The sequence below is a fragment of the Hypanus sabinus genome, chromosome 11 (genome assembly GCF_030144855.1).
Source record: "Hypanus sabinus isolate sHypSab1 chromosome 11, sHypSab1.hap1, whole genome shotgun sequence".
Lineage (NCBI taxonomy): Eukaryota > Metazoa > Chordata > Chondrichthyes > Myliobatiformes > Dasyatidae > Hypanus > Hypanus sabinus.
Window position 1 is genome coordinate 75,004,723 of NC_082716.1, and position 24,278 is coordinate 75,029,000.

Below are 24,278 nucleotides of genomic sequence, written 5' to 3' on the forward strand. Positions count from 1 at the left end.
TGGACTGCAGCCAGGCTGACAAGCAAAGGACTGCATTGTCCTCCCACAACCAATCAGAGATTGTCAAAGAGAGGGAGCTTAGGATGTGTCCTCACCTGTACTGACATGTGTCACAGACTTTATGCAAGTGCCATGGTATCTCATTATAGGCTGTTAAAACATTCACAAGTTAATATGAAGGTGTGAATCTGTTTATTTCAAATGCTATTTCACCTTGTAGAAACCAGTGCTTTTTATTCCATTAACTTGTGAGCTTACTAGTGGAAGAGGAACATATCCCTGGGTGCTGATTGCACTGGGGGAGATTTAATTTTGCTGACTTGGCAGGAATGAGCCATGGATAGGTTTTGTTCTTCACTTGCTTGTGGATTTCCAGCTTCTGAAGTGAAGTTTATGCAGAACCGAAGGAAGCAGCTGAGCCTCCCTCACCCATGCTGTCTCTTTACCTCCACTCCTCTGCTCAGACTTCTGAATGGACATTGAATACATGAACACTACCTCACTACTTTCTGCACTATACGTTTAATATAACTGCACACTTAGTGTATTTCACAGTTTTTAATATTATGTATTGCAATGTACTGCTGCCACAAAAAACAAATTTCGCGACATTTGCTGGTGATATTAAACGATTCTGATTCTCATTGCCTGTAGCTGTGTAGATGGTTCCTCTTTATGTATTTCTCCAATTCCCATCGAAAGTCATGGGCCCATCTCCTTCAGCTAACAAATTCCAGATTTCACTAGTTGGGAGGATGAGGTAATGGCTCTATTTGCAACGTGACCTGAATTCAGGGAAGCTGATCATGCAGGCTGCCCAGCGTGAACTATAGCTTGTGACCGCTGGACAGCAGCAGATGACATGTGCATGGCGGTACTGAGAGAGAGAGCTGAGTGTGAGAAGAAGGAAGTGGCCATCAGTGTTCATGCTTTATAATTTAACCAGTAAAAGAAATAAGGAAGTAATGTTCGTAACCTCACAAGCTGCAATATTTTAAGATTTCAGTGGTGCCTCAGAGTGGTGGGACTAACGATTAATATATGAAAGCATTGACTCACTAAACAATGTAGAACTGATTTTCCATTGCGGGGCTGAAGCATGAAATGCTTGATAAGTTTACGGCCTATTGCAGTCACATTGTTGTCGCAAGAAGTAGCTTCAGATTTATAAATGGCTGAAGAAAATAGAACAGATAATTTGAAGCTGAGTTTTCCTACAGAAAATAAGGCTCCCTCTTCAAGTTAAAAGAACATGCTTGAATTTGCAGCTGTGAAGCCTCAATGTGCTTCTCTGCATATTCCAAGCTTCATCTAGAAGCTTTAAAATCTCCCTGGAATGAAAATGCAGGTTCTCCTTGACAAGTTTATTTCTGACAATAGTAAACTGTTTTGTTGCTAGGCAATGTCTTTTGACTTAATAACTCTTTGCAGACCAGATTAACTTCTTCATTTTTCAGGCTATTTTCGGCACTGTTAATCGCAGATATCCACGGGTGCTATTTGACGTACTTTTTCTGACTGAGCGGACTCTCTGATGTCCTGAACGTAATTGCCTGTAGGGTGCCAAAAGCTGCACCACCTCCAGGAATTTGGGCTTGCTGCCAAGGTTTTCAGGTCCAGAGTGTTTTGAAAGGAAGAATCAGCTGCAACACAATGCAAGTCATATCTGGAACAATGACTCCAAATTGAAAAAGGGCATTGTTCTGAGGTAGGGACTGTACAATTCTTATTCCACTGTGAAGTAAACCAGGCTACTGAAATGTATACTTTAACAATCCCTGTAGATAACGGATGAAGTGGCCTACTCAGTCCAACTTTGCATCCCATCTGAAAGAGGATTAGTAGCCTTCCCATCAGTAGTCACCTTTCAAGCCTGATACCCCATGTTAAAGTGTAGTTACTTTTTAAAACAATTCACTACTTCACTACCCTGCTACTTTGATTCACTTACTGAACAGAAATTACATGAATAAAATTGAACATACAATAAATCAATTTAGAAGTTTGAACTAATGTCCCATGGTACTAACCCGTAGCCAAATTTTGAAATACTGTAATATCCTTTGTTACTTTTTCCACAGGCTTACTGTAAATTTTCTTTTTTGGTTCTTAAGTGCCTCTTTAATTGGTCGAAAAAACCCAACTTTTTATTATCATTACTACTTAGCTCATCCTCTTAATTGAGGGGATTAACCAAATTGCCTGGTATGCTTTGTCTCTAGAGGACTAGAACTGAATGCTAAATTCAATGTAGAAACTTTGAGTGCTGATGTACATTGGCTGGGCAAGTTTAGCTTGAACTTACAAAGGGTCTTGGGTGTGTTTCAAGTTTTTTTCCAGCTTCTTGAATTTCGCTCAAAAAGAATAGGTGCATCCATTTTTCTATCTATGTATGACATTTTTACACATTTTGTTATAACAATTTCTTGCCCATCTTTCTATCAACTAACATATGTTATCTAATATGCTCTGTTAAACTAGAGCATCCACCAGGTTTACAACTTTCTGAATCCAGATCATTTTTTAAAAATTTGCAGTCGTGGTCTGAGCAATGAGCCTGGACTCTCCAGCTTGTTCCATTGCCTCTATTGACTAATCCTCACCATCCATCCTCCGTCTTCCTGCAGCTCACTAAACTTTGCTCGTGTAGACAGGTTTCCTAACCTTCAGCCATTTTTATTGTGTTCCCAGGGATCTTCATTGTGTTATTGCCTTTCACATTTAATTGGAATCCAATTCTAAATTGTGAAAGTCTTTTGTTAGTGAATCAACTCTGAGTGGATTAGCGGCCTCAGTTGGGGCTGCCTCGGCTACTGCTTTGTCTATATTTGCTGTACCATGCAAATTACTCCTCAGCCTGTACTTTCACCCTTTCTCAACTTCCTCCACTACTTGTACACGTTTTCCATACGTTTTCTCCAGAGATCAGACCTCTTTGACCCTGTGGCTCCTGCTAGAGCAGGGTAATCTTTGCTTCTCAGGCTGAAAGGTGAGTACACTGCCAGGGTCCTTATATTGTTGTCACCACAACTGAAAGTCCCTTTCAATCTCTGCAATCCTTACTGCCTTATTTTCTTTTTGTTTCCTATCCTCTTCTTCCCCTAGTTGTCCTCACTGTGTTGCAAATTAACTGCCCTCATTTCCATTCCTCATTCCCTTTTCCAGTTTTCTCCTTCCTGACCACTATATGACAACCCTTCATTCAATACTACATCCCTCTCTGCACCTGTTTGTTCTTTGCTTATTGTGCCCATGTTCTCCATTTTTATTCTAGCATCTACACTGTTGTTAACTACCTCTGACTTCTCTCTGCCACTGGAGTTCCCTCCTACTCCTCAGCTTCTCTTCAACAATCAGATTCCATCCCTAACCCCCCTCCAATGGTACTTTCTTATCCAACGAGGGGTCCAGATCAGAAACATCAACAATTTTTCTCTTACTAGAGATGCTTCTTGACCTTCTGGTTTCCTCTAACAAATTATATATTTTTTTGCTCCAGTTTCCAACATCTGCAGCATCATGTGTCTCACCCGAGTTCTAATTCAACCTGAACCATCTTCAGATCCTGCAATGCATAGAACTGTCTCTGGAGGAAGTCAAAATATTTCCTTCCCTCTGACAGTATCATCCTTCAGTTTGAGCTGAATGTTTTCAAATGAGATAAAACTGGTCAAAGGCCACAATGTTCCCTTAATAGTTTAGTGTTCTACAAATAACATAAAATAATAATTCACCATTCCCTTTAACTTCAAGTACTGCTCGATAAAACTGTTTCTGATTGCAACAATGCTTCCTATTTGTAATCACTGCTGTATTTCACTTTAAGCAGCAACCACTTTGCCATCATGGGAAATAGTCTACTTCCATTAGTAAAGAGATTAAATCTATCCACAGTTACCTTGCAAGTTGCTGAAGTTTGTTCTTAGAGAAATACAATTAATAATACAAAAATCATTCCAGGGATAATTGATTGATGCATTTTTGCTGTAATATCTTAATCCAGTTTGTTCGTTGTGTCCGGAAAATGGCTGAACTTATTACTCCTCAGTTCAGGCTCAGTAAATGTCCTCATTGAGTTTGATAACCAACTACTATCATACTTGGGTGCTTGGGTGTGAATGTGAAAGGTTGTTGAATGGCCTTGATCTTTGGAGAAACATCTAAAGGCCTTTGGAACCAATCCACATGGTAAGACCACGATTTCTACATACCATGTTAAAAAAAACATAGAAACATAGAAAACCTACAGCACAATACAGGCCCTTCGGCCCACAATGTTGTGCCAAACATGTCCCTACCTTAGAAATTACTAGGCTTACCTATAGCCCTCTATTTTACTAAGCTCCATGTATCTATCAAAAAGTCTCTTAAAAGACCCGATTAAATCTGCCTCCACCACCGTTGCCGGCAGCCCATTCCATGCCCTCACCACTCTCTGAGTAAAAAACTTACCCCTGACATCTCCTCTGTACCTACTCCCCAGCACCTTAAACTTGTGTCAGCTTGTGACAATCATTTCATCCCTGGGAAAAAGTCTCTGACTATCCACATGATCAATGCCTCTCATTATCTTATACACCTCTATCAGGTCACCTCTCATCCTCCATCGCTCCAAGGAGAAAAGGCCGAGTTCAGTCAACCTATTCTCATAAGGGATGTTCCCCAGTCCAGGCAACATCCTTGTAAGTCTCCTCTGCACCCTTTCTATGGTTTCCACATCCTTCCTGTAGTGAGGCGACTCGAACTGAGCGCAGTACTCCAAGAGGGGTCTGACCAGGGTCCTATGTAACTGCAATATTACCTCTTGGCGCCTAAATTCAAATCCATGATTGATGACGGCCAATACACCATACGCCTTCTTATGCACATATGCACATGTATGATATGCACATCTTATTTACAGCCTGACCATAGTGGCTTAGTGGACAATTGTATTTAAATTAATACGATATCGTGGGGCCTGATTCCTCAAGCTACTTTCTAGGTCATTTTTCGCATAAAGTTAGTCTGCTGTGTCCTGATTTGTGACTCTTCCTGCACACCATCCAGCTTATTTTAAAAGTCCAACTAAAGCACCCATTGGTTCTTTGCTGCACTCTAGGTCATGAAATTTGGTCAATAATTACGAGTCACAGTTATAAGTCTGCCTTTTTGGTTCCACAGCCTGACTCTGTTAATTCTAGTTTACTTTGAGTTAAATGCCATCTCTGACTGTTGGTCTGGCTTCACAAATTGTTATGATTTGGAATGCACTGCTTGAGAGGCTGGTGGAAAATGTCAAAAGGAAACTCAGGGAGTGAGTATTCTTAACATTTAAACCTGTTCTGTTCTGCTTTAGCAGTACGGACTGCCAGGGACAATGTTGTGTTGCCAAGGCAATGAAGAAGCGTAATACATTAGCTGATAAAGTCCAGTCATTAACCTTAGGCTTAAATGCATTCATCCAAAAGTGGGCAGGCATATTTAACATCCATCAGCATTTCTGATGTGAAATTATGGGCTTTAGCCCCCCCAAAGGTATGAACACTAGGTTTTAAGGTTATGATCCATAGATTGGTGTCTGATGAAATTGTTGAGGTCATGAATTAAGGGCATAGAGGTATGCAGATCAGCCTTGGTACTATTGAATAATGGAATAAGCTTAAAGCCTACTCTATTTTATCTGTTCTATGTTCTGTGTTGTCATTCATTTGCAATGAAAGGGTTCCAGGAATCCATTTCAAGAAGTAAAAAAATTACTAAGTGGAAGAAGTCTCAAATGCGAAATAATCAAGTATGTCGCTTGCACATGGCTGCAATGAGGTTAATAGCCCAAAGTGTCATTTAGTAAAGAAGTCTCCTAACAAATATTGCTTCCTTAACCAAGAGAAAATTAATGCCAGCAGTGGTGGTGGAGCTGAGTGAGAGTGTTCAAGGTTCATTAACATAATGAGGATGTCTGGAGGGGGTGTAGACAGAAGGGGATAAATGGACTATACGAAAAATGCTGGAATTGTGAAATACAGTTCTGCAGTTATCAATTGTCTGAATTCTGATCTACAAGAGAATGTTGGAAATAACCAGTGGATCAGGCAGTATAGGTGGAGAGAGAAACAGTGAGCTTGCTTCAGTTGGGTTGATCTACTCAGACTTCAAAGGCTGGTCGTCCAGAATTGTTGAATTCAGTGGTGAATATGAAGGCTGAATGTGCTTGACTAGAAGATGCAAGCTTAAGGTGGACTCTATTGGAACAGGTGATGAACTTGGAGTGGGAATGGGACAGAGAATTAGAGTGAATGGCAACTGGAACTCAGATTCACTCCCAAGGACTGAGGAGGAGTTGAGTAAAACAGTCCCCCATCTACATTTGGATTCATAATTGTGGGGGATCTACATCGTGACTACCAAGCATATTACATCAAATGGGCAGGGGTTCAAGTGATCGGCTGCTTCTCCTTGAAGAAACATTTAGGTCTTGGTATGGTGGCGAGGGAAGAGGCAGAGGGTAGGTTTTGCATTTCCCACAAGGTGCCAAGAGGAGTCCTTCAGAAAGAGGAGATGGAATATCGATGAGGGAGATAATGGAATCGAAGGTGGAAGAAGTTACAGAGGATGATCAGATGAATGTGAAGGATGTGGGTGGAGGAGAGGGGATGAAAGCAAAAAGCAGGAAAATGGAAAGGACACAGTTAAAAGTTCTGTTGCTTATGGTTAATCAAAGGCTCCTGTTAATGAAAAGCAAATTCAATTCGGAATCAATCAGAATCAGGTTTAATACCATTGGCATATGGCATGAAATTTGTTAACTTTGCAGCAATAGTACAATGCAATGCACAATAAAGAAAAATAAATGACAGTAAGTAAATATGCATATTTTAAATAGTTATATTAAAATCAATAATGCAAAAACAGAAATAAAAAAAATTGTGAGGTAGTGTTCAATCTCCATTTAGAAATTACATGGCAGAAGAGAAACTGTTCCTGAATCACTGAATGTGTGCCGTCAGGCTTTTGTACCTCCTACCTGATGGTAACAATGAGAAGAAGGTATGTCCTTGCTTGTGGGGGTCCTTAACGATGGATGCAGCTCTTTGAAGATGTCTTGGATACAATGGAGGTGACTAATTTTACAACTTTCTGCAGCTTACTTCAATCCTGTGCAGTAGCCCCTCACCCCCATACCAGATGGTGGTGCAGCCAGTCAGAATGCTCTCTACAGTACATCTGTGGAAGTTTTTGAGTGTTTTAAATGACAAACCAGATCTCCTCAAACTCCTAATGAAATATAGCCACAGCCTTGCCTTCTTTATGTCTGCCTCAATATGCTGAGAACGAATTAAGTCTTCAGAGACATTGACACCCAGCAACTTGAAATTGCTCACTCCCTCCACTTCTGAGGCCTCTATGAGGATTGGTTTGCGTTCCCTCGTCCTACCCTTTCTGAAGTCCACTATCAGCTCTTTAGTCTTAGTAATGTTGAGTGCAAGGTTATTCCTGCAACACCACACAACTAGCTGATATATCTCGCTACTGTACATCCTCTCGTCATCATCTGAGACTGCCAACAATGGAAATTTACAGATGGTATTTGAGCTATGCTTAGCCACATGGTCATGGGTGTAGAGAAAGTAGAGCAGTGGGCTAAGCACCAGTGTTGATCTAGGGCTGATCCTGGTGGATAACCTCTTTCCAGTCATGGATTGTCGACGAGGTGGAGCTATTATTATCAATCCCCTCAGATTGTGGTCTTCTGGTTAGGTATGAAAAGTACTATCATGAAAACAGGTGTGATGAAGCAGGACAAACTGAATAACATTACAAAACAGAATGGGGACTGTACAAAAAGGAGGGTGGGGGAGGTATAGCTAAGAAAGTATTGGGAGTGCGTTGGTTAAGTAGTTTGAGTATTTTCCATTATGGAAATGCATGCCATTTTTCTTTTAATTGATGGTGTACTGATGAAATGCTACTGCCTGTTCTTGATCACACAAATGATCAAACAGAAATGGATGTTAAACAGGATTTCTTAAAAGTATTGAGTCAATGAGAGTTTTTTCACAGTGCATGCAGGGGGATTCTTTTGCCATCACAGTTACAGATGTACCTATTAGATTTTTTAAAGCGGTATTAAGATTACACTTGCACATTGGAATAATGAAGGTTATTAACAGACGATATTAGGAACTATCCACTAAACAAGAGAAAATGCGCAGATGCTGGAAATCCCAGCAACACACACACAAACTGCTGGAGAAACTCAGCAGGCCAGGCAGCATCTATGGAAAAGAGTGCAGTTGACCTTTCAGAAGGGTTTTGGCTCGAAATGTTGACTGTACACTTTTCCATAGATGCTGCCTGACCTGCTGAGTTCCTCCAGCTGTTTGCGTGAGTTGTTAGGAACTACCAATACTGCTTCTCGCATTGCACCCTGACTGGCATTCAGTTGATAAATGCCACCGGGTGAACAAATTAACACCGAAGGCCCAGCTAACCAAAAATTAAATCAATAGTTCTTAGATTTCATAGGTGATTCCAACAAGGTAACAGTTCCTTCTATTGCATTGGCAGAATAAGTGGGCAATAGCTGTTTCTGTTGGTTAAATAACAACTGATGTGGATATATTATAACTGGCAGAAGAAATAGAGGGAAGAAATGATTATGCTATGCAATTCAGTCCTAAAGGGGTGAAAATTGTGGATTTGATAATAAGTTGAGAAAATAATTAAACAACTGATGGATTGGAAAAGGAAAGACCTGCTGAGCTGAGTTGATAGAGTTAAAGAGTCAATGAATGGGGAGGCACCACGGCACAGCGGTTAGCCCAATGTTTTACAGTACCAGCAACCTGGGTCCATTTCCCACTGTTGCTTGTAAGGAGTTTGTATGTTCTCCCTATGACCGCATGGGTTTCCTCCAGCTACTCCGGTTTCCTCCCACAGTCCAGAGGTGTACCGGTTGGTAGGTTAATTGGTCATTGTAAATTGTCCCGTGATTAGGCTCATTTTAAATTGGGAGATTGCTGGGTGATGTAGCTTGAAGGGTTCAAAAGGTCTATTCCACGCTGGATCCCAATAAGCAAACAAACAATTCAGCATAGAAAGAGGTCCGTCAGCCTAATGAATCCATGTCGACTGTGGCGCCCACCAAGCTAGTCCTGTTTGCTTGTGTATTACCCCACATCCTTCTAAACTCCTCATATCCATGTACCTATCCAAATGTCTTTTGAAATGGCAGGAAAGTTGGACCTAATGGACAGTGGTTCAGGAGCACACATTTAGACAGGGGCCACAGAGCGCCTACCAACCACAAATAGATGGCTGACTTGATCCCAAGAGTTGTTAATTTGAGTTGCTGGGAACAGGAATATTTCTTGTCTATCATCTTCAGTGAGAGGAAAGAGGAAAAATGACCCAAGCTTTTTTTTTACTCCTGACTGAAAAATAAGCAGAAGTATTTGTAGGTTGGTTTGTGCATGAGGTTCAGACAAGGGTAAGGTTTGGTCTGATGGTCACTGTTGAATAGCATCTCAAACCTCAAAACTATAGCTCACTGTGCAGCAACACACAAAATACTGGAGGAGCTCAGCAGGCCAGGCAGCATCTATGGAACATAATTACAGTTGACATTTCGGGCCGAAACCCCTCAGCAGCTCCAGTTAATGCCAATGGTATTAAACCTGATTCTGATTGATTCCGAATTGAATTTGCTTTTCATTAACTGGAGCTTTTTTTCCATAGATGCTGCCTGGCCTGCTGAGATCCTCCAGTGCTTAGTGTGTGTTGCAAGGATTTCCAGCATCTCCAGATTCTCTCACGTCTGTGAGCTCACTGTGATTATTTGAAGGAATACTGAACATTTCTGCAACTAGGTATAGCAAATAGTTACCACCATTGTGAAAGGAAGTCAGGAAAACAATGATATGGGATGGGGCACATTGAGAAAGTCGTGTGTTAGTAGCTGCATTCCAATTCCCTGGTCTGTTCACCTTCTTTCTCTGCTTGCGTTCTTTGGCATTCCTTTTCCCATTCTATCTTTGTTACTCATGAATCACAGAGCTCTGGATTCACTACATTCAACACCTCCCTGTATGATTTCACAATGTGCATTGGCTTTAAAGAGCAGAAATGACTAACAATACTATAGTTATGCTGAGTATATTGCATATCATATTGCTTTCATTACTGAATTGAAAATCCATTAAACTGGATTGAAGAACTGAAGATATGAGCTCTAATTCTACCACTGAAGTTGGAAACTTTTAATTAAGTTAATTAGTTTAATAAATGTAACAACAGAATCTATAATGCAACCAGAATAAGAGTAATAGTGGTACTCCTAATGATGAAGGTGAAACTATCAGGATATTTTAGGTACCTCCTGGTTTGCTAATCTTCCATGCATTTTCAGTATGTAGTAATATAACTACATTCACTATACTCTGCACAGGGAAGACCAGGAACTTCTTAGGTAACCACCATTCATGTGTCACCGAGCTCCCACTCAGTATTTCTTTTCATCTTCTGTTTTATTCCATTCTCCCCATCTATTAAAATAGAAGTTCAAGGAGTTCAATATAAGTTCAAGGAGCAGAACCTCATCTTTTGACTGGAAACGTTAATCCTCCAGCCTTTTGTGTTCTCATCAATTCTGCTTTCCACTTTTCATAGATCATGCATTTTGACCCTTTATCCCTTCACTTCCTCCTCACCCCAATAAGTTATTTTACGGTCATGGAATCATGAAGAGATAGTGCGCAAAATCAAACCCTTAGGTCTATTGACCCTGCACCAAACATCCAACACCAATTCTCACACTAATCCTACCCTAGCCACAATCACAGATCCTAGCATTAACTGCACCAGAGTCCATTAAATCACTAACCTACTAACCTCTACCTTAAATCCATCTTCGTATTTTCTTCATCTTCATCACATTGGCTGATGTTTATCCATTGAATTATGTTTTGTTTTTGCCTCCTGGCTTAAATGTGACTCAGGACCAACAACATCAGTTGAGAACTTCAAGTTCCTGGGTATAAACAGCAGCAGGTCCAACCACTTAGATGCCACAACCAGAAAGCGTAACAACACCCCTACTTTCTCAGATGGCTAAGGAAATTTTGCACGTCTTAATTGACTCTCACCAATGTTCATAGACGTTCAAAGTTCAAATTCAGTTTATTATCGAAGTACAGTTTATACTATATTTGTCACCATGAACCTGAGATTCATTTCTTGCAGGCATTCACAATAAATATAAAGAAACGGAGTAGAATCAATAAAAAATACCCATTAACAAAGACAGACAAATGACCATTATGCAAATACAAAAAAAATAATAATAGATAAGTAAGTAATAAGTAATATTGAACACGGGAGTTGCAGTGTCCTTGAGAGTGAGTCCATAGGGTGTGGAACCAGTTGGGACCTCAGTGTTGGAGTGAGTGAAGTTATTTGCACTGGTTTAGGAGCTTGATGGTTGAAAGGTATTAACTGTTCATGAACATGGTGGTGTGTGGCCTAAGGCTTTTGTACCTCCTTCCTAATTACAGCAGTGGGAAGAGAGAGTAGCCTTGATGATGGATGCTGTTTTCCTGCCACAGTGTTCCCTGAAGGTATTGTGTCCACTGCCTTCTGCAGGCTTTTTTGTTCAAAGGCATTAGTGCTTCCATACTAGGCCAGGATGCAGCTTCTCACGGCTGTTCAAAACAGAAGTTTTTCAAAGTTTTAGATGCCATGCCAAATCTTCGCAAACTTATTTTTAATAGCACTTACGCGCTGGGTCCTGGACAGGTCTGCTGAAATGGTAATGCCAAAGAAGTTAACATTACTGACCCTCTTGAGCTCTGATTCCCTGATAAGGACTGGCTCAATGACCTCCACTGTCCACCTCCGATGGTCAATAATCAGCTCTTTGATTTTGTTGATGCTGGTTGAGAGGTTGTTGTTGTGGCACCATTCAGTCAGATTTTCAAGCTCCCTCCTATGTGTTGATTTGCCACCATCTTTCATTCAGCCAACAACAGTGGTGTCATTGGCAAAGCTAAATATGGCACTGGAGCTGTACCTAGTCCTACATTCATAGGTATAAAGTGAGTGTAGTAGGGGGTTAAGCACACGGTCTTATAATGTTACTGCGCTGATGGTGATTGTTGAATCAAACAGAACTAACTGAGGTCTGGAAGTGAGGAAAACAATTGAGGGATGATGGTGTTGAATGCAGAGCTGTAGTAAATGAAGAGCATCCTGATGTATTCATCTTCATTGTTCAGAAATTCCAGGTCTGAGTGAAGAACCAATGAAATGGCATCTGCTGTTGACCTGTTGCAACAGTGGTCAAATTGGAGCAGATCCAAGTTACGCCTCAGGCAGGAGTTGATATGTTCCATCACCATCCTCTCAAAGCACTTCATCACAGTGGATGGAAATGCTACTGGATGATAGTCGTTGAGGCAGCTTTCCATGTTCTTCTTGAATATGAGTGAAGCCTACTCGAAGCAGATGGATAGCTCAGACTGTCGAAGTGAGAGCGTAAAGGTGTCAGTAACCACTCCATCCAGTTGATTCACACAGGTCTTCAGTACTCAGCCAAGTACACTGCCTGGGCCAGATGCTTTCCGTAGGTTGCTTCTGCAGATTGCTCTCATGTCAGCCTCAGAGAATGGAATCACAAAGTTGTCAGGGGCCGTGGGAGTTTGTGAAGGTGCCTCCATGGTCTATTGGTCAAAGTGAGCATAAGAGACATTGAGCTCTTCTGGAAGTGAAGCTTGTTGTCATATATGTCGCTTGGATTATTGTGTAGGAGGTGATAGCATTCAAGCCCTGTCACAGTTATCAAGCACCCTTCTGTGATTCAAGCTTGGGCCAGAGTTGCCTCTGCACATGTCAGATGGCTTTCTGGAGGTCATACATGGACCTCTTGTACTTTCCTTGTCTGCCAAACCTGAATTCCACTGATCTAGCTCTCAACAGATTACGGATCTCTTAGTTTATTTAGGTCTTCTGGTTAGGGAAGACTCTGAATGAATTTTGTGGTGGCACACACGTCCATAAGTACCGTTATAAAGCCCGTATCAACTGTGGTGTATTCATTCAAATCATCTGATGAGTCCTTGAACATGGCCCAGTCCACCAACTTAAGTAAACCTGTAGCTTCTCCTCTGCCTCATGCAACCATCTCTCTTGTTGTTCTTACCTCTCTTGTCTTGTTCTTTAGCCTCTGCCTGCATGTCAGAAGGAGGAAGACAGCCTGATGATCAGATTTCCTGAAATGCGGCCTAGGGATGGAATGGTAGGTATTCTTGATCATAGTACCAGTGGCCAAGTGTTTTGGGACCTGGTGCTGCAGGCGATATGTTGATGATTATTGGAAGAAATTTCTTCAAGCAAGCCTGAATGAAGACTTGAGCAATTATGTGAAAGGCATTGGGGTAGGCTGTTTCTTTTTTGCTAGTGGCGGCAGTCATAATGAGTGCTTGCTTGACATCTGCCTTTGGCGGTATGTAATCTGCAGTCAGGATCATGGAGGAGAACTCTCTCAGTAAGTAGAATGGATGCCACTTAATCATCAGATGTTCCAGGTTATCGGAACAAGAATATGACAAGACCGCTTTGCCCCCGAGTACCATGAAGAGTTCAGTGTGAAGCACAATCCCTTATGTTTTGTACTCCCTAGATGTTCTGCGGTGATCCATCCAGTAGACGTAGAACCCTTCTGAGGTTGCCAACATATCCAGCATGTCTTGAGTGAGCCATGTCTCAGAAAAACAGAGAACACATCAATCGTCATTTACCACAGGAAGCATCCTATCTGGATGCATTATGGCTTGGTAGGACGACTGCTCAGCCCAAAACTGCAAGAAATGCAGGACTGTAGACTCACATCAGTCCATCACGAAAACCAGCTTCCCCTCCACGGACTCTGTCTACACTTCCTGCTGCGTTCAGAAATCAGCCAACATAATCAAAAAACTCCCACCATCCTTCCATTCTCTCTCCTTTCATGTAGAATAGTCAAAAGCTTTCATTCAGCAGGAGATACAGCATACGCAACCATGCTCAGGGACAGTTTCTATTCTGCTGCTATGGCAAGAGGTCTTGAACAGACCTCTTGTACAATAAAGATGAACTCCTGACCTCAATCTACCTCATCAGACCTTTACACTCATTGCCGACCAGCTCTTTCCCTGTAACCATAACTGCAACCCTCTATTCTGCATTCTGCTATTGCTTTCCCTCTGTATTACCTTGAAGTACTTTGGTTTTGAAATGACCTGTGTGTATGCAATGCAAAACTAAGTTTTGAAATTTTATCTTAGTACATATGTATTAGATATATGGGTTATGAGCAAAGAAAAAATGGCTGGAGTCACTTAGCACTTCAGAGTTGATGAGGTGCGTCAAAAAACAAACTTACAAAAATGAGCAGAGATAGTGTAAAGAGAACTGGCAATATGTACGAAAAGATGGCTACCAGAAAGCACAGTAGTACTGTAGTTCCATGCTGTTTTCCCCTCTCCCTCCCTCCTCTCCCCCACTCCTTCCTCCCCTCTCCCCCTCCTTCTCCCTGTTCTCTCCTCCCACCCCCTCCCTCCCTCTTCCTTCCTCCCTCTCCCTCTCTCTTCTTTTCTGTCTCTCTCCTGAGAGTGATCAACCCTATTTACTAGGCACCAAGACAAACCATCTTTATTTACCCACAAAGTTACCTTAAGATTATACGAATTAGAATATGGTGCACCCCACAATGTAGTTACAATCATATTACAAAACAAAACAGAAATATCTACCTTAAATGCAGTATACAAACAATATATTCACATTTACACATATCCATGACTAAAGAAATGAAATAGACTGCCGTGTATGATGGGAAAGGCACCATAAAGTCAACAGAAGTGCATCAGCTCAGTTTAGAATATACTGGGGAAGATATTGAAGTGTATGCACTCAGTTCTATGATGGTAGAAAGACAAGGCAATGTTTGTGTGAGTATGTAAATGCATGTGTGTAACGAGTGTGTTTACCGGGCACTCTCCATCACATTATGACAATTATAAACCAATTACTAGCAATATGGTTTACTCCAAAGGTTCATCTGAAACTGCTAGGTAAACTGATTGGTACATGAATAATAGCAGTGAACCTTCTGGCAGAATATCACACATATAAATAATGGTCAGATTTGGAGATACATTCCCAGCTGGAGGTGACTCCTGTATACAACAACCGTTGCACTAGCTAAATGGGTGGAAATCAGTAAGCTTTCCTGTCAGGTTTGGAGTTAAGATTTTCCTCTCTCTCCCGTCTTGTTTTTGCTTGGTGAGTCCATCAGGAAGGACGTGGATTTTGAAAGATTGCTTATTCCAGGAAGTGGGTTAATCACTGGGTCAAAGCCTTTTGTTCATACATAATGTTATTGTTTTCCAATTGAATCCTCTGGTTATTGAGGGATACATGACACAATAGTTTACTCTAGTTCAAACCCTCCCTGATGGTAAAATCTTCATGAATATAAAAAGTTTAAGACCAGGCTTAAGGAAGGCAAAAAGAGGGTATGAAATGGATTTGGCAGGCAGTGTCAAAGAGAATCCCAAGAGGATCTTCAGTTATAGTACAGTAAAAGGATGTTAAGTGAGAGACTAGGTCCTCTACAAGACCATCCGAGCTACCTGTTTGTGGAACTGTGGGAGATGGCTGAGATTTTTAATGTTTATTTCTCTTTGGGGTTTACAAAGAAGAATATTTTAGAAGTCAAATAAATCAGGGCAATAAGTAGTGAAGCCTTGGATCATAAGAAGAATTAGCAGTCTTGAAGAACTCCAGTGCCTGTCCAGGTACAACACTGGACCTTCTGGAAAGCTAGGGAAGAAATTCTGGAGGCCCTTATAGAGATATTTGCTCTTGTCATTGGTGAAGTTCCAGAGAACCGAAGGTTGTTCCATTGTTTAGGAACTGTAGCAAGGACAGGCTAGGGAAATGCAGGCTGGTGAGTCTGATGGTAATTGTCGAGAAGTTACTGCAGCATCATCTGGATCATCAGAAATTACCAGTGTGATTTTGTGGATGGGAGATCATGTCTGATGAATAATTTGGAGTTTTTTAAAGAGGTAACGATAGGAGAGTAGATGTTTTCTGCATTGACTTTACCAAGCCCTTTGACAAGGTCCACCATGGAAGGTTGATCTGGAAGGTTAGGTTGCATGGGTCCCTTATGGCAGGCTGATCTGGAAGGGTAGGTCACATTGGATTCAGAGCGAGTTCATAGGGTGAATTCAGTATTGGTTCAATGATTGGAAGCTGAAAGTAGTGGTTGAAGGTCAACAGGTCACCTGTCACTAGTGGGGTCTCTGTGCTGGAACATCTTTTATTAATAAAATCATGGAGTCATGGAACACCATAGCACAGAAACAGGCCCTTTGGGTCCATCGAGTCCATGCCACAATATTATCCTGCTCCTCCACACGCCTCCATTAATGTGCCTATCCAAATTTCTGTTAAATAGTGAAATCTCAGCCCAACTCTAACTGATCAAGATCTCCTTGCAATTCATTGTAATTTGCTTCCCAATCAATAAGATCCCCTTATTTAATGTCATCAGCAAACTTGCTAATAACACCCTGTACATTCACATCCAAATCATTTACATGTACTATGAAATACTACTAATTGGAGTATTCTATGCAGTTCCGAACACCTACCTACAGGAAAGCTTTCAATAAAGTTGAAAGGGTGTGGAGAAAATTTACAAGGATGTTGCCAGGACTTGAGAAATGAGTTATAGGGGAAGGTTGCATAGGTTAGGACTTTATTCCCTGGTGCATAGGAGAATGAGGGGAAATTTGATAGAGGTATACAAAATTATGAGGGGTATAAATAGAGTAAATGAAAGCAAGTTTTTTTCCGCATAGTTGGGTGAGACTAGAACTAGAGGCCATGGGGACCAGGTTACTGGCACTAAACATGGGTCTGTGGTGCAGAGAGAAAGAAGGATAAGAGGGGAGCAGTAGTGACAGGGGATTCATTCATCAGGGGAACAGACAGGAGATTCTGTGGACATGAACGGGACACTTGAAAGGTATATTACTTACCAGGTGCCAGGACCAGGGATATCTTGGATCACATCCACAGCATTTTGGAGGAGGAGGGAGAACAGCCAGATGTCTTGGTACATATTGGTACCAATGACATAGGAAACAAAAGCAAAGAAGTCCTGAAAAGAGATTTTACAGAGCTAGGTAGAAAGCTGAGAAGCAGGACCTCCAGGGTAGTAATTTCCGGTTTGCCTAGCGTGTCACATGCCAGTGAGGGTAGAGACAGGATGATTTGGCAGATAAATGCATGGCTGAGAAACTGGTGCAGGGAACAGGGCTTCAGGTTCTTGGATCATTGGGATCTCTTCTGGGGGAGGAATGACCTGTTAAAAAGCGCCAGTTTGCACCTGAACCCAAGGGGGAACTGACATTCTCACAGGCAGGTTTGTTAGAGCTGTTGGGGAGGGTTTAACCTAATTTGGCAGGGAGATGGGAGAACTAGAGTGAAGGGACTGAGAATAGGACGGATGGTATAAAATTGAAGACAGCGTGCAGTCAGACTGCTGGGAAGGGCAGGCAGATGATAGGACAAAATTGCAGCCAGCAGGGCGAGTATCAATACATCAGGGATGCAGAATCAACAAGGGTAGCAAATACAGTACTCAAAGTGTTATATCTCAATGCATGGAGTTTAAGAAATAAGGCGCATGATCTTGTTGCATGATTACAGATCGACAGGTATGATGTTGTGGCCATCACTGAGCCACAGCTGAAGGATGATTGTAGATATGAGCTGAATGTCCAAGGTTACACATTGTATTGAAAGGATAGGAAGATCTGCGGGGGCGGGGGTGGTATGGCCCTGCTGGTAAAGAATGGCATCAAATCATTAGAAAGATGCGACATAAGTTTGGAAGATGTTGAATCCTTGATGGCTGAGTTAAGAAACTGCAAGAATAAAAAGACCTTGATGGCAATTATATACAGGCCTCCAAACAGTAGCTGGGATATAGACCACAGATTACAACGGGAAATAGAAAAGGCGTGTCAGAAGGACAATGTTATGTTATTATTGGGAGACTTCAAAATGCAGGTCAATTGGGAAAATCAGGTTGGTAATTGATCTGAAGAGAGTGAGTTTGGTAAATGCTTATGAGATGACTTTTTACAGCGGTTTGTTGTTGAGCCTACTAGGGGGTCAGCTATACTGGATTGGGTGGTATGTAATGAACCAGAGGTGATTAGGGAGCTTAAGGTAAAAGGACCCTTAGGAAGCAGTGATCACAATATGATAGAATTCAACTGGAAATTTGATAAGGAGAAAGCGAAGTTTGATGTAACAGTATTTCAGTGGAGTAAAGGAAATTACAGTGGTATGAGAGAAGAGTTGACCAAAGTAAACTGGAAGGGGATGCTGGCAGGGAAGACAGCAGAGCAGCAATGGCATGAGTTTCTGGGAAAAATAAGGAAGGTGCAAGATAGATGTATTCCAAAAACAAAGAAATACTGACATGGCAAAATTGTTCAAATGTGGCAGACAAAGGAAGTCAAAGCTAATGTAAAAGCACAAGAGAGTGCATACAACAAAGAAAAATTAGTGGGAGGATAGAGGATTGGAAAGCCTTTAAAAACCTACAGAAAGCAACTGAAAGAATCATTAGGAGGGAAAAGATCAAATATGAAAGCAAGCTAGCAAATAATATCAAAGTGAATAGTAAAAGCTTTTTCAAGTATGTAAACAATAGAGATGAGTATTTTACATCAGTCTTTACTGTGGAAGACTCTAGCAGTGTGCCAGACATTGAAGGGTGTGAGGGAAGAGAAGTGAGTGCAATTTCTATTACAAGGGAGAAGGTATTCAGAAAGCTGAAAGATCCAAGGTACATAAGTCACCCAGACCAGATGAACTGCATCCTACGGTTCTGAAAGAGGTAGCGGGAAGATTGTGGAGGTATTAGCAATGATCCTTCAAAAGTCATTGCCAGAAGACTGGAAATTTGCAAATGTCACTCCAGTCTTTAAGTAATGAGGAAGGCAGCAGAAAAAAAATTCTAGACCAGTTAGCCTGACCTCAGTGGTTGAGAACATGTTGGAGCCAATTGTTAAGGTTGAGGTTATAGAGTACTTGATGACACAGGAGAAGATAGGACAAAGTCAGCATGGTTTTCTTAAGGGAAAAGCTTGCATAATGAACCTGGTGGAATCCTTTGAGGAGATTACAAGTACAATAGATAAAGGGAATGAAGTGGATGTTGTCTGTTTGGACTTTCATTAGGCCTTTGACAAGGTGCCACACTTGAGGCTGATTACCAAGTTAAAAGCCCATGTATTACAGGAAAGTTACTAGCATGGTCAGAGTGTTGGCTGATTGGTAGGAGGCAGCTAGTGGGAATAAAATAATCTTTTTTTGGTTGGCTGTTAGTGACTAGTGATGTTCCACAAGGGTCGGTTTTGGGACAACTTCTTTTTATGCTGCACATTAATGATTTAGATGATGGAATAGATGGCTTTATTGCCAAGTTTGCAAATGATGCAAAGGTGGATGGAGGGACAGGTAGCGTTGAGGAAACAGGTAGGACTTAGATTAGGAGAATGGGCAAGAAAGTGGCAAATGAAATACTATATTGGAAAATGCATGTCATGCACTTTGGTAGTAGAAATAAGTGTGTAGACTCTTTTCTAAACGGGGAGAAAATCCAAAATCTGAGATGCAGTGGGACTTGGAAGAACAACCTAAAGGTTAACATACAGGTTGAGTTGATGGTGAGGAAGGCAAATGCAATGTTAGCTTTCATTTCAAGAGGTCCAGACTACAGGAGCAGGGATGTGATGATCAGGTTTTATAAGGCACGAGTGGGCTTCACCATGAGTATTGTAACAGTTTTGGGCTCCTCATCTAAGAAAAGATGTGCTGGTCCAGAGGAGTTTCACAAGGACGATTCCAGGAATGAAAGGGTTATCATACAAGGAGCGTTTGATGGTTCTGGGTCTGTACTCACTGGAATTTAGAAAGATGAGGGGACAATCTTATTGAAACCTTTTGAATGTTGAAAGGCCTAGACAGTGTAGATGTGGAAAACATGAAGCATCTTTCCCATAGTGGGAGAGTCTAGGACAAAAGGGCACAGCCTCAGGTTAGTAAGGCATCCATTTAAAATAGAGATGCAGAGAAATTTCTTTAGCCAAACGGTGGTGAATTTGTGGAATCTGTTGCCACAGGCAGCTATGGAGGCCAGGTCGTTGGGTGTATTTATGGCAGAGCTTGACAGGTTCTTCATTGGGCATGGCATCAAAGGTTACAGGGAGAAGGCTAGGAGTGGGGCGGAGGAGGGGAAGAAAGAATCGGCCTTGATTGAATGGTGCAGCAGACTCAATGGGCCAAATGGCCTAATTCTGCTCCTATGTTTTAGGGTCTTATGGGTTAAGGATGAAAGGTGAAATTTTAAGTTGAAGATGAGGGCAATTGTTTCACTTAGAGGGTGATGAGAGTGTGGAACAAGCTACCAACAGAAGTGGTGGAAGCCGGTTCAATTTCAACATTTAAGAGAACTTTGGACAGGTACATGGAAGGGAGGATATGGAGGGCTATGGTCCAGGTGCAGGTCAATGGGAGTAGGCATGGACTAGATGGGTCAAAGGGCTTATTTCTGTGCTTAGTGCTCTAAGAATCTATGACTCTGAATGGTAGAATCCTGATGATCTATTTGTCATCAAACTCTTTCATCTAAGCTGATCTCATGAATTAATTTCAGGTTTCTGTTTAAACTTGCATGTTTCAATTTCTATTTTTTGCACGGAGAGGCAGCAGGAAACGTGAGACTCACTCGTCGATGACAAAGTGTCCCTTGTAATTGCTGGCATAATGTTATGGTAAAAAAAAATGCTGAAGCTGATTTAATCAGCGAGTCCCAATTTAGGAACATATATCAGACTAAATCCAGTCTACGAATGCGTTTATGTGACCAGGACAAAATTAACTCAGTCTAAGTTTGGCAAATCTGAGGGGCAAGATTTTCACACAGAGAGTGGTGGGAATATAAAATGAGCTTCCTGAGAAAGTTGGAGAAAGCAGTAAATTGCAATGCTTAAAAGTTGTTCGGACAGGTTTAAAGGGGTATGAGCAAAATCAGGTAAGTGGGATTCGTTTGCAGAGAAGGCATCTTGTTAGGTTTGCGCATGTTAGCCTGCATATGCATGCAGTATGACTCTGGATTTATGTTGATTTGCACAATGAACCTTTGATGTTTTTGCAAGGTGTAGATTGGCACATGAATAGTCCAACACAGTACAGGCCCTTCAGCTCTCAAATTGTGTCGATCTTTTAACCTACTCCAAGATCAATCTAACCTTCCCTCCTTGAGAGCCTTCCATTTTTCTATCATCCATCTGCCTATATGAGTTTCTTAAATGTCCCTGATGTCTCTACCAGCAGCCCTGGCAGAGCATTCCAAGCACCTACCACACTCTATGCTTAAACAAACTATCTTTGACAATCTCCCTCCTTACTTTTCTCCAATCATCTTAAAATTACACCCTCTTGTATTTAAAAACGTAAACGTGAGGAAATCTGCAGCTGCTGGAAATTCAAGCAACACACACAAAATGCTGGTGGAATGCAGCAGGCCAGACAGCATCTATAGGAAGAAGTACAGTTGCCATTTTGGGCCGAGACCCCTTGTCAGGACTAACTGAAAGAAGAGATAGTAAGAGATTTGAAAGTGGGAGGGGAAGGGGGAGACCAGAAATGATAGGAGAAGACGGGGGGGGGGGGGGAGGGATGAAGCTAAAAGCTCGAAAGTTGATTGGCAAAAGGGATACAAAGCTGGAGAAGGGAGAGGATCATGGGATGGGAAGCCTAGGGAGAAAGAAAGAGGGAGGGGAGCACCAGAAGGAAATGGAGAGCAGGCCAGGAGTGATTGTGAGAGGGACAGAGAGAGAAAAAAGAGAGAGAAAAGAAGAAAAAAGGGGGGAATAAATAAACAAACAAACAAACAAACAAATAAATAAATAAGTGAGGGATTGGGTACCCCTTCTTACCCCATCCCTTATCTATCTACCTATCTATTTATTTATTATTCCCCCCTTTTTTCTTCTTTTCTCTCTCTGTCCCTCTCACAATCACTCCTTGCCTGCTCTCCATCTCCCTCTGATGCTCCCTTCCCCCTTTCTTCTCCCTAGGCCTCCCGTCCCATGATCCTTTCCCTTCCCCAGCTGTGTATCCCTTTTGCCAAACAACTTTCGAGCTCTTAGCTTTATCCCTCCCCCCCCGCCTTCTCCTGTCTTTTCCGATCTCCCCCTCCCCCTCCTACTTTCAAATCTCTTATCATTTCTTCTTTCAGTTAGTCCCGATGAAGGGTCTCAGCCCGAAACGTCTACAGTTCTTCTCCCTATAGATGCTGCCTAGCCTACTGCGTTCCACCAGCATTTTGTGTGTGTTACCCTCTCATGTTAGCCACTTCTGCCCTAGGAAAAAGTCTCTGGCTGTCCCTTTTATCTCTACCTCTTATCAGCTTATACACATCTGAAGAGAAAAGCCTTAGCTCACCCATCCATAAGATGTCTAGGTATTATCCTGGTAAGTATCCTCTGCATCCTCTCTAAATCCTTCCCATCCTTCCTATAATGTAGCAACCAGAACTAGACTCAATACTACAAGTGGTTTAACCAGTTTTACAGAGTTGCAATGTTACCTCACAGCTCTTGAACTCAGTCCCCTGACTAATGAATGTCAGTACACCATACGCCTTCTTAATCCTCCCTTCAACTTGCATGGCAGTGTTGAGGTAACAAAGAATATGCCCCCAAGTTCCCTCTGTTCCTCCACACTGCTAAGAAACCTGCCTTCAAGTTTGACCTTCTGAAGTGCATCACTTCACACTTTTCTGGATGAAACTCTCATCTTGCCAGCTCTGCATCCTACCCAAGTCGCATTGTAACCTATAACAACCTCCTACACTACTCACAGCATCACCAACCTTTGTGTTATCTGAAAACTTAAAAACCCACCCTTTTACTTTCTCATGCAAGTCACTTATAAAAATCACAAACAGCAGAGGTTCCTGAACAGATCCCTGCAGAACACTTCTGGCTACTGACTTTTACGCAGGGTATGATAGCCATAGCAGACTGAGGAAAAACTTTAAAAGATGTTGCCCCCATTCCAATTCCTGTGTCCTCCTCAAGCCTCTCCTTTTTTCCATTACCCGATAGGGAACTACGTAACAGGTAGGTGTGACTGAGTGTCCTCTGATTGGCATTCTGTGAGTCATCACGGTTGTGCTCTGATTCACAATGTCATTGCTAAATTGAAAATATTTAGACTATGCAGAGGGTAAGTGCACAGTGTGATTTGATTCTGGATCATATTGACCATCCCAAACCTGATGACTGGACTGTATGGCTGCATCATATGAGAATACGGCCCACATTTCCATGCAGAGTTTATTCCTACTTGCCTCATCTCACCTCTCAACATTTATACAAATTTCAGTACCTCTGGGAGGTGGAGCGAAGTTGAGATGGCGCTAAATGGCAACTCCTTTGCTTGCATCTTCGGAAACAGCTCTATTTTCATCTTTAATATCTTTATTTTTCCCTTTCAGAGTTCTTTTGAAGACCCTGACCTGGAGCTACACGCAGATTGTGGTTCTTTGAGGGACCTGCTCTTGGGGTTTCAGGACTGGCTGTTGTTCGGTGCGAGAGTCCAGCTCGGATTTCTGGGCTCTGGAGACAGGCCGATCGAAGGTCAGTGTCGTCGGGGGAATCCAGATATCTGCTGTGTGCCTGGACACCCGGGATCTTTGTTTGCAACCTAAGGATGAGCTGGGGGCTGCCCACAAGTGTTGCCATGCTTTCTGGTGCCAACATAGAATGCCCACAACGTTCAGCAGAACAACAGAAGCAACAACAACAACAACACAACAACAGCAGTAAAAGCTCCTTTCCTCTCTCCCACCCACCCACTCCCTCATGCACAGACAGGCCTCTAACCCCAGGATAGGCTGCCTCCGGGCCTCCAACCTCCAGTCCTTGGCTTGGGCTTGAGCACTCATAGACATCAGGCCTCCAACTTCCGGACACACTGATCATTGGCTTTAACCATCAGGCCTCAACTTCTGGACTTGCTGACTTTGGTCTTCAACCATTGGGCTTTGACCTTTGATCTCCAGCCCAGGACAAAACAATCACAGGAATTTTAACCTTTGGCCTCCAACCCCAGGGCTCGCTGACCGAGGAGGCACCAGCCTTCATGCCTCCTGCCACATGTAC

At 42.1% G+C, this 24,278-nt stretch overlaps 1 long non-coding RNA gene across 1 annotated transcript; it reads left to right on the forward strand.

Annotated features, from left to right (window-relative positions):
• The first annotated feature begins 5,168 nt into the window (after positions 1-5,168).
• Positions 5,169-23,976, forward strand: LOC132401611 (uncharacterized). The gene is made up of 4 exons (XR_009514632.1): positions 5,169-5,296; positions 9,718-9,848; positions 13,196-13,270; positions 23,612-23,976. It is a non-coding gene; the product is annotated as an uncharacterized LOC132401611 (long non-coding RNA).
• The last annotated feature ends 302 nt before the right edge of the window (positions 23,977-24,278 follow it).